The sequence below is a fragment of the Pistacia vera genome, unplaced genomic scaffold (assembly GCF_008641045.1).
Source record: "Pistacia vera cultivar Batoury unplaced genomic scaffold, PisVer_v2 Contig966, whole genome shotgun sequence".
NCBI classification, from domain to species: domain Eukaryota; kingdom Viridiplantae; phylum Streptophyta; class Magnoliopsida; order Sapindales; family Anacardiaceae; genus Pistacia; species Pistacia vera.
In genome coordinates, this window is record NW_022196852.1 from 162,583 (window position 1) to 174,607 (window position 12,025).

Genomic DNA, 12,025 nt, shown 5'->3' on the forward strand with positions numbered 1-12,025 from the left:
TTCAAGCCCCTAAAGGGCTTAGCAAAGAAAACCCCTGAGCATGTTGGAGGCTCAGAGAAGTAGAAATTGTCCAAGCAACAGGATGGCTCAGGTAGGTAGAAAATGCCGGAGCAGTAGGAAGGCTTAGGCAAGAAAAAGTCTACCGAGCAATAAGGAGGCTTAGGAAAAGAGAAAGTTAACGAGCAATAGGATGGCTTGGGCAAAAAAGCTGCTCGGTAAATTGGTGGCCCGAAGAAAGTTGTGGCCAAGGAGTTGGCCAAAAAGAAGTTTATTCCCACGGGTGAGATCGTCATCCCCATGGGGAGTAGATCAATCTTGCCTTTGTGAGGAGGCAAAAGGAAGACAAACTAGGTAGCATGGGCTACACTCGATGCAATGATCGATGAGCTTCCAGAGCACATCGGTGTTGGAGCCTTGGTGGCCAAGGAGGCCATCTCACCATTGTCTTATGTGGGGCCCAAGGATGCTTCTCCTCACGAGCAGCTTGCTTAGGCATGTAGCTACGTCACTAAGGTATTAACAGTTTGCCCTTCTTCCTTTCTTAAAGGCTTGTCTCTTTATTTCCCGCTAACTTTCCTTTCTTTTCAAACTTGCGTGGCGACCAACTTTTTCCTCGATGAGAGTTACCCTACATTAGAAGGTACTCATGCGGGGTGGCAAGAGGCAAAGAAGCTGAAGGACGATGCCTTGGCTAGGGCTGAATTGGTGAAGAAAGAGAAGGACTCAAAGTAGGCAGAGCCTGAATGGCTGAAGAAAAAGGTTGAGGCCTTCGAGTTCAGGGAGAGGGAGTTTCTTAACAAAATAAAGACGAGTGAGGCTGCTCGAGCAAAGGCTGAGGCAAAGTCAGTCGAGTCTAAGAATAGTTTGGCACAATAACGAGATGCCAATAACAAGCTAAATTCCGAGCTCACTACGGCTCAAAAGATTGCCTTGGAATGGGAGGCCAAATACGAGAAGGCTTCGCACACGATCTTCCAAGAGAAGTAAGATTGCAAAGAGGAGAAATCAATGGCCAAGCGACTTAAGCTTGATGCCAAGGAGCTGAACTCGACCATTACGAGCCATGGTTGGGACATCTCGATCTTCCTTGTGCAGAAGTATGGGAAGCTCATCCCTCGCTCGACTTTTACTTCCTTCCAAAGGCTTATCAAAAGGAAGTCGACAGGATGAAGACTGAGGCTCAAGGCATGGGGTATGTTTATTTGGACAACTCCGAGTCCAACAGCGAGGATGAGAAAAAGGTCGAGCAAGAAGAAAATGAGGTCGAGGTTAAGCAAGAGGTTAAAGATCCGCCTCCTTTGGCTTTACTCCCACTTATCGTAGTTGACCTTTCCCCAATCGAGCCTTCGAGTGATGTCCTAACCCCTGCTCCCGAAAAAGCTACCAAGACTCATGTTGTCAACGATGCTCATGCCCCCTCTGGCGATGATGCCCCTACTCCTGTTGTTTAGATATTTTTTTCCTCTTTCTCTTTCTTTCCTTTTTTTTTGGTTTTAGTTTAGCTTGTAACTAAACTAACAGATCAATGAAAAATTTATTTTGTCCATTTTTGTCGAACAATGTTTTCATTTCTACAGAGTCATTTAAGTCGCTTGGATCTAACTTAACATAAAAAATTCAAATTTGCTCCAAGTTATGCATAGCCCGCTTCTTTAGGAACTTTTGGAACATATAAGAAAATATTTTGTGCGACAACTCCGAGTTTGGACTAGTTGTCCATCTTGAGTTTTGGTCATCGGTTTATGACCGATTTTCTTTCAATGTGTTTTACGCGAGCGTTTCTTGAGTTTCAATCTCGTCGATTTTGGGGGGATTTCTCCATTAGCGAGTTGAATTATGGTGTGGCTTATAAAACTAAGCTGCCTTTTTTCTAACTCTTGACTTTGAGTTTTTGGATGTAATCACTTAAGTCGCAATTTTTAAACAACAGGTAAAAAATAAAAAACAAAACATAGTTTATGAATAATACCTTTTTATTAATGAATGAAATTCGGCCGTAAAAGACCTTACATCAAACAAGAAAAAACAAAACATAATTGAAACCTAAGCTGTTTATTGGTAATACCTTCGCAAATGCTCGACGTTCTATGCTCGCAGTATAGCTTCACCATTAAGATGTTTCAGGTGGAAGGTTCTTGGCTCTAGCTTTTTGGAGATCCTAAAATGACCTTCCCAATTGGACCCAAGTGCCCCCAAGTTCAGGTATTGTGTACTCGAGACGACATTTCTGAGGATTCTGTGTATGAAGTCCGTCACATCATCAAAGACTGTTGACCAATAATACCCCTGGCAAAGTACTTTCTATGCCAAAGATTTGCCCCCTGCATGGTTTCCACAAATACTTTCATGGATTTCCTTCAAGACGTACTTTGCATCTTTATGATCCATACACCGCAAGAGTGGCAAGTTATATACATGCTTATACACTTTGTCATTGATAAGTGTGTGTCGAGTTGACTTTGCTTGAAGAGTCTTGGCTTCATTTCTTCCCTCGGGCACTGTCCCATCTCTCAATTATGCGATTATTGAGTCCATCTAGTTGTAGCACTACCCTATTACCAAAACTGACTCCGGAGATACAAGGACACTAGGACTTAGAGGAAATCTGATGGGAATGGAATCAATCGCTTCTTTGCTCATCGCTGAAGCTAGGCGAGGTAGAGCGTTAGCCACTGAGTTATTTTCTCTAGGAATTTGCAAAACAATGAAAGTCTTGAACTATTCGAGCTTAGATTTTACCTATCGAAGATAGTGCCATTCTATCTTCTTTTGCCTAATCTGGTGGACCACAAGCTAGGAGTCATTGTATATTTTTGTCGACTCTACCCCCAATTCTTTGGCGAGGCAGATCCCTACGAGCATTGCTTCATATTTTGTCTCATTGTTTGAGGCGGCAAACCCGAATCTAACTATAGCTCGAATTGAGTTCCCTTCAAGACTTTTGAGCAAGAGCCCTACTCTTGCCCATTTTTCATTCAAGGACCTGTCTATGTACAAGGTCCACTGCCACAAACTGTCAAGCTTAGACTTCACTAGCTTGCTTTATTCCGAAGTACTTGTTTCTAGTGAGCTTACTTATCCCTTGGGCTGATAGGAGAACTCCGAAAAGAAATCTGTCAAAGCTTGCCTCTTAATTGTTGCCCTTGGGACATACTTGATGTCATGCTGGCTCATCTCCATAGTCCACTGAATTAATCTACCCGATGTCTTGGGCTTCTACATTATCTTTTTCCATGGAAAGTTTGTCAGTACATGTATGAAGTGCACCTAGAAATAGGGCTGCAACTTTTGAGCAGCTATGACGAGTGCGTAGGCGAGCTTCTCCATTTTGGGATATATTGTCTTAGCATTGAGCAACCACTTGCTCACATAGTATGCCAGCCACTATACTCCCTCTTCTTTGCATACTGAAGCTACACTAATCGCAGGCTTAGATACCGATAAATGTAGTAGTAGGGGCTCGCCCTGGATGGGCTTTGACAGCAAAGGGGGCTGCCCAAGTGTTTCATCAACTCTTGGAATGCTTTCTTGCATTCCTGTGTCCACTTGAAACCTTTATTTCCCTTTAGGGTTTCTAAGAAAAGTAAGCACTTGTCTGTAGCTCGGGAGACAAACATGCTTAGTGCGGCCACTCGCCTTGTCAAGCTTTGAACCTGCTTTATGCTAGCTGGGCTCTTCATGCTCAGGAGAACTTGAATCTTGTCTGGGTTGGCTTTGACACCTCGTTGATTCACAAGGAAACCCAGAAACTTCCTTGAGCTTACTTCGAAAGAACACTTTAAAGGATTGTTTCTGATTCGGTATGTTCTGAGGATGCTAAACATTTCCCCCAGGCGTTCAATGTGGCTTTCGGCGACCTTTGATTTGACGAGCATGTTGTCAATGTACACCTCCATTGTTTTGGCAATTTGTTCGGCAAACATTTTGTTTACTAAACACTGATAGATTGCTCCAGCGTTCTTCAGGCCAAATGACATTATCTTGTAATAATAAATATCCCGGTCAGTAATAAATAAGGTGTGTTCTTTATTGGGTTGATATATTGAAATTTGGTTATATCCTGAGTATGCATCCATGAAGCTCAGTAATGCGTTCCCATCGATCACATCTACTAGTTGATCGATACGGGGTAGTAGAAAGCTATCTTTGGGACATGCCTTGTTCAGATCAGTGAAGTCGACGCAAATTTGCTACTTACCATTCAACTTCTTTACCAAGATTGGATTGGCGAGCTAGTTTGGGTATTTCAGTTCCTTGATAAAGTTGATGTTTAGGAGTTTATCAACTTCATCTTTGAGCACTCTGGACCGCTCAACATCATAGATCTTCTTTTTTGTCGAATTGGTTGAGCCCCTGAGTCGACGTTTATCCTGTGGCACATTACCTCGGGGCTGATCCCTACCATGTCTACGTGTAGCCAAGCAAACACGTCGAGGTTTTTCTTTAGGAACCCCACAAGATTGCTTGCCATCTCATCACTCAGACTGTTGCCAATTCTTAGCATGCGAGTAGGGTCTTCCTCGCTGACAGCTTTTTGGTTTGCCTTGCTACGGGCTCTTTTTTCTGGATGTGAGGATCTATGGTGTCTTTTAGAGGTCTAGGCTTCTGCTCAGACTCGGTGATGACCATGGTCCTCGAGAGAGGCCATTTTTGCGCAACCTGTATTACCCTATTGTAGCATTCCCAAGAATCTTTCATGCAACTCTTGATTGTTGCAACCTCGCTTGGAGTTAGGAATCTCATTACTTGGCAACGTACCAAGGTGACTATGCTTAGGTCATCCAAGATCGGTCTCCCGACAATGACATTATATGTGATCGAGCGATCAACCACTAAGAACTTCACCATCACTCTCTGAATCTTAGGCTCTTTCCCAAGAGTCACAAGCAAGTCGATTATTCCCTTAGGGACTAGGCTATCCCTGGTGAATTTGTAGAGTAGCAATGGGCATGCCCTCAAGTCTCGCTCTGTGAACCTCATTTCTCGGAAAACTCCTAAGAAAATTATGTTCATTGCACTGCTATTATCGACTATTACGTTGAGTACTTGAGTATTGCCGACCTTGTTGAGATTACAATCACATCATGATTGTGGTGCGGAGATTCTTCATATTCTTCCTTAGTGAATCATATCACCTCGCTCTTTTGCCTGGGCTACTTTGGGCCTTTGGCAGCTTTTGTTCATAGCTCATTACTCGGGGGATCGAGTTTGTCCTAACCTCTCACATGTATTGCTTGCGAGAGCGCCCTAAGCTCCCTGCAATGTCAAGCCCCCCATAGATCATGCCTATTGGAACATCGTTGTTGGATCTTATTATTCTGCTCACTTGTATTTTCGTGAGTTGGCTCCTCCTTAACAAATTCTTTCAAGTGGCCTCTTCGTATCAGATCTTCGATGACATCTTTTAGTGCTCGATACTTATTGGTGTTGTGCTCAATGTCCTGGTGGTACCGACAATATTTATGACGATCTCTTTTGCTTGGTGCCCCCCTCATTCTTTCTGGCATGGGTAACCTTTTAGCCTTACAGGAGACTTCATATAAATGAGCTATATCCTGAGTGAGGAGGGTGTATTCTGGATAATGAGGAAAAGGTTGCCTTTCCTTATGGTTTTTTGTTTTTTTACCTCTTTTGGAACCTGTTTTGGTCCCTATCATTGCGATCTTGGCCCTTTTATTTTTCTGCTAGACGATTTTGTCTCCTGTCCGGGGCTCTTCTTGGCGAGCTTCTAGCTAGGGCAGCTAGCGAGCTTTCCACCTGTTGATGTTTAGCGGCCATTTGATAGAACTTTGCCAAACTCAAATGGCCTTAGCTTTGGAGCTCTTTCTATAGCCTGATTCCCACTATCAGCAAATTCCAGATCGACTCTTCAAGGGCATCTACGACTTTTGCTTGTTCATTCTGGAGCCTCATTAAATACGAGGTCAGTATTTCGTCTCTTTCTTGATGAATATTGCTTAGGTAGCTGAGTGGCATTACAAACTGTCTCTTCACTTAGAATTGTTGTAGGTACAGTGAGGAGAATTATTGCCAAGACTGAATTTAGTTCGCTTTGAGCCTCTTGTACCACCTATTGGCATCCCCCACTAATATGATCGTGAAGCAACGATACTTTGCCAAATCTCAGACCTGATGTAGCTCTATCAGGTCGTTAAAAGAGTCAAGGTGGTCTCTATGATCTCTTTTCCCATCAAACTTGTTCTCTAGTGCCCTAAATCCCTAGGGAAGACGAACTTCTTCCATGAACGGAGAACTCACTATTTCTTCCGTCGCATTGTTCTAGCGGGCTCTTAGATCATCATACATTTTTTGCACTCAATTTAAGTCTTCATTATGAGGAGTACTCTGGCTGCGGACTCTATTCAACCTTACCTCGAACAAGTGAGTCTGGAGATTCGTTGCTTGTGAGCCCCCACCGTCGTGTGCATTGATGCACTAGGTTGAGTTGTGATGGCTGGGTTGGTAGGAGCTGTTATACTCATCAGTGTGCTGCTCGCGACGTTGGTTAAAACTAAAATGTCGATCATTGCTAGATTGGCGAGCGTGACTCATCTCGCAAGCTTGCGAGGTCTGAGCCTACCTTTGGCATGGGTTAAAACTGGCACGTTGACGTTGGGGATATTTTCAAGCAGGTCAAGTATCCCTCTGGCAACCATTGCCTTTATTCTCCCATATGGGCTGTTTACCTGGTCGCCTCCCGGGCTTAGTTTGCCCACGAGACTCTCATTCATAAGCAGAATGTCCCTTGTAATGTCGAGGGTGTCGCTTGCTCCTTGATGCCAACGAACCAGATTGGTCATTGGCTGAGCTCTGACCTATCGAGGTAGCATTAGTGAAGCGCGACTGATTAAGGACCTAGGGGGCCGGTTGTTAATTTCTTAAGTTAGCCATGTTCTGTTGCACCGCTTGTGCAACCATAGTTTTGATCATCTCCACTAGTTGCCCATTCTCGGGATTTGACATCCTTACCCCCTACTGGTTCGCAATCTGCTGCACTGGTGGCATTGGTGGTCAACCTGAAGGAATAGTCTAATGTACCTCCTGATTGGTGGTTTCCAGTGTTGGTTTTTGATATGGTATGGGCCATTGGAATTTTCAAGTGATTGGGTCACTGAAATGGATTGCCAAGAATTCTGAAATTTGGCAAAGACCCTCCTTGTAGCGCTAAAATGTTGATACAAGATTCACACTAACTAGAACGATTCGATTGACCTTGATGGAATCGGAACAAATGTGTGCATGATTAAGGATAACTAGTAATGTATGAATGTAAAACAGTAAAGTAAATGACACAAAGTGTTTTTAAAGTGGTTCGGCAAGTTGTAATCTTGAGCTTACGTCCACTGTTTTCTTATTTTTCTTTGAGAGCTTACAAGAAATTCAGTATAATGCCTAGACTAATTTGCCAACCCCCTTTCCTTCGTTGGAAGGGGTATATATACAAATTTTGTACAAAGGAAAAAGCAAAAATAAAGGGATTACAATTAGGATTGAAATGCAACTCTAACATTACCTGTGAGCTAATTGAACAACTGTCGAGATTGGTCGCAACTAGCTTATGCTGGGTCGGACAATAGTTTGAGCCGAACTGGTTCTGGGTCGAACTGTAACCTCACAGAATTCTGACTTCTCTAAGCTTGATGGAAAAATCACACACAACAATTGTCACATCAATTTGTAGGAAATAATTTGTATAAAAAGTTTGTATATGCCGTGTTTGGCTCAGGGAATGTTGTATTTCTGGGAATGGTATTTTAATTGAAAGATATATTACCTTGAAGATTATAGGGAATGTTTAGGGAAATGTGTTTGGTTAGGTTGGAATAAATTGTGGGTATGTTATAATGATATGTTTGGTTGGAAGAAATAAATTGATGGATATGTTATATAAATTACTAAATTGCGCTCATTTTTAAATATTAGTGTAATATTATTTTAATTGTTATTTTTTGAATCATTCTTTTAACCCATTACATTTGAGATTTTGCTGAGACACACCAACCACATAAAAGTTCAATTTCTAACAAAATCACCCCTATCTACCCAAAGCCACCGCCGACATTTGTCGGAACAACGCACGACCAGTCGTATCTAGCCGACCATGCACCGATCTAACCATTTTCAGCCAGATCACTGGTAGTGGATCTAGCGGTTAACGGCCAAACGACCATTTGGTTGTTTTTGGCCATCAATTTGGCCGGAATGGTTAAATCGGTGCACGGTCGGCTAGATTCGGCTGATCATGCATCATTCTGGCGACATAAGCAACGGTTGCTGCTGGTGGGCGATGATGGTCTTGGTTGGCCTACAATTTGTTTTAAATATAAGGGTATTATTATTAAAAAAAAAAAAAAAAACTTAATTAATTAAGGATAAAATTTTAATAGCAAGTTCATGTAAATTAATTTAAAAATAAGACTATTATTGTCCAAAAAATTTAATAATTAAGGGTAAAATTTTAACAAAATTAAGATTACTAACTAATGTTAAAATACCTAAAAAATGAGAGGTATTCAAATTACCACCTATATAACTAAGCAATTATTATTGGTTTTTTAAGGTTACCAATATCTTATATTACTTTATAATCAAACGTGAAGTACTATAAGATAACATTACCTTAGTATAGTAATGGAGTAACTCAGTGATCAGTTATTCCCAACCAAACGCCCCTAACATATTTATAGTTCTTTAATTTTATAAGAGCAAACGACATGTTCCCACTCGAGGTTTGCTGAAATCCTAAATTCATACCCGTGATTGTCTTTATTCCGTATACCCACTCTTAATCTAACAACATTTCTTTTATTTTAAAAGTTAAAGGGTAAAAATGTCATTGATTGCCCTCCCATCCCCTTCTTTTTCGTCTCTCCTCCATTACTCCATTCTGACACAGGAACTCCATTTTAAACCTTTTATTTTTTATACCCATTCTTCCACTTCTTCTCCTCTTTTACTTTTCTCTTTCTTCTTCTCTTTATTCTTCCAGATTCTTCCTCTTTTTCTTCTTCTCTTCTCTCTACCAGCTGCTTCCCCTCGCCATCCCCACCAAAACCCCAACCAGTTTGCTCCAAGTTTGTTCCCGAAAATTAAAGAAAGCACAAGAAAAATACTAAAGACATGTGCATCTTAAAAAAAAAAAAAGTGAAATGAATAATTCTCAACATGAACATGATTATTGATCAAAGATCCGAGTATTATATTTGTACACAAATCATTTTCGCCCTATAATAATAAACTTTTTTTAGTTATATGTATTATAAAAGAAAAAGGAAAAATTGTTGAGGTAAACCCAGAAGACTGTTGGGTGACGACAGCGAGCGGTGCGACTAGATGGCGTGGGGGTTTTGGTGGGGATGGCGAGGGGAAGCAATTGGTGGAGAGAAGAGAAAAAGAAAGAGAGAAGAAAAAAAGGAGAAGAAGAAGAATCTGGTAAAGAGAAGAGAAGGAACGAAGGAGAAGAAGAAAGAGAAGGAAGAGAGAAGGAAAAGAGGAGAAGAAAAAGAAGAGGAAGAATGGGTTAAAAAAAGGGTAAAATGGAGTTCCTATGTTAGAATGGAGGAGAGACGAAGAAGAAGAAGATGGAAGGGCAGTCAATGGTGGTGAGTTAGAGAAATGGAGTTTTAACACTTTTACCCTTCAATTTTTAAAATAAAAGAAACGATGTTAGATTAAAGGTGGGTATTTAGAATAAACGAAACCAAGGGTGTGAACTTGGAATTTCGGTAAACCTCGGGTGGGATTATGTCGCTTGCTCATTTTATTAGGAAAACTATTGACTTTCGGGTCCGTTTGTTTTATTATTCCCAATCCTATTCCCAAAATACCTAGTTGTTTAATTATTTGGGAAATACCGTTATATTTTTTTAATTACTTTTAGACCCTTTAAGTTTATTAATTTAATTAAACACCCCTAGAAAAAAGTTTAAAAATTAACAAAAACACCCTCACCCACCTATAGTTGCCAAATTGTCGGTGGTTGTCGGAATTTGTCACAATGGCGTAGAAAGGATCGGAACTGGCTAATAATTTAACGATTTGGTCTTTTTCGGCCAGATTTACAGTGGATCTGGAATGGCTGTTGTTGATCGACAACAATGGCTATATCTTTGGCCATTGTTGATGGCCAAAATCTGGCCTTTTGCATCATTGATTGCCAAATTTGGCTGTAGATCTGGCATTTTTCGACCAGATCTGTGATGGATCTGGTCGAAAAATGTCATATCGACGTACGACTGGTCTACATCGTAACGCCAGATTCTAATAGTGGTGGCCAGAATCTGGTACTATAGGTGGGTGGGAGTATTTTTGTTATTTTACAAAATTTTTATATATTGGGGTGTTTAGTGAAATTAGCAAACCTAGAAGATTTTTTTGTTAAATTTTAAATTTTACCTCGTAATACTCACCCTATTTAACTACCCAGTATTATTCCCAAAATTAAATCCAAAATAACAAACCAATCAACCCTCGAATTTTACGAAAACCCTAATAAGTTTTATCTCCTCCATCGTTTTCTTTCTTCTTCTTTACTTCTCCTCTCCTCCTCCTTTCTTCCCCGTCTCTTTCTGTCCTCTCTTCTTCCTTTCTTCTCCGTCTCCTCCTTCTCATTCTCTTTCTCCATCTTCCTCCAATTGCGCCTGGGCAGTGGCTGAATGTTGCCACCACTGCCCAGATCCGATGTTTGGCCACCACGGCTCAGATCCGATGGTTGGCCACCACGGCTCAGATCTGGTGGTTGGCCACCACGGCTCAGATCTGGTGGTTGGCTCACAATAAAGCTTCAATTTTTTTTTTTTTTTAATTTCTTCAGTTTATTATTAATTTTTCTCATTTGGAATCATCGATCAATAGATATTTCTCTTAACCAACTTTCAATATCATTTGGAATTCACTTTTAATATTACACAAGCAATTAATCAAAATGCTAAAGACATAAAATCTGGAGACAACCCAGTTGAACATTTTGATAATTGCTTGTGTAGATATTAAAAGTGTTTCTCAGCGTTTTACCCTTTTTGGGGAGATTTTGAATAAAGGTTTTAGGCGCAAATTCTGTGATTTGTAGAGAGAAAGATTATGTAGTCAACGGATTTACTGGTAAGACGCCTTCTTTCTACCTCCATATCTTATCTTTCCTCTTCACTTTACTTCATTGTTTTCTTAGCTTATACGATTCCTTTTCTTTTGCATATATTTTTCTGTATTTTCTTTTTAAGTAATCACTCTTCTCTTTGTAAGAGATCTTTAAATCTTACAGAATATATATATATATATATATTTTTTTTTTTTTGGGGTTTTTAATTTCTCTTGGTCGAAGTTCATCATTTTGTTGTTTGATTTAGGTTCTTGATGGTATCATTATTCGAAATAATTTGGTACCTTTACATGTATTGTAAATGCTTGTAAAATCTTATGGCTAAGCATGAAAATTTAGTATCAGAATTTTCGAATTCCAAGAAGAACTTTCTTGGCAGGTTTTCTTTTCTAGTTTTCTTCTTTTTTATACTGGAGTTTTGTAAAAGTTTAGGAAATTGGTTGAAATATATACTGAATTATGGAGCCTTTTGTAATGGATGATGATCAGATCTCAGATCTACCTCCTTTTATCATTGATAAAATTATGTCTCACCTCTCCAGAAAACAGGTAGCTCAAGCTGAATGAGATTGGCAAGTAATGAAAAACATTGTGAACGTATAGAGCGAATTTTATGAAATTTATTGATGTTTCCCTGCTTCGGTTTCTATGAAGACATTTAGGTTATTTATAAGTGTTGTTGATATTAAAACAGATGATAAGAAGCTGTACATTTTGAGAAGCCACCTGATACGATAAGGTTCTGTATTATTTCTTACTGATGCTTGATCCGAAGACGGACAATTTTATGGATGCGTTGCCAAAGCTTCCAAAAGGAGGATTGGTGTTTTTCTGGAGTTGATGAGACGGTTTTTCTTTTAATTTTTAATTTTTTTTACTGGCAAATCACTCCTCAAAACAGACGGAAGTTAAAAGAATTTCTTGGCG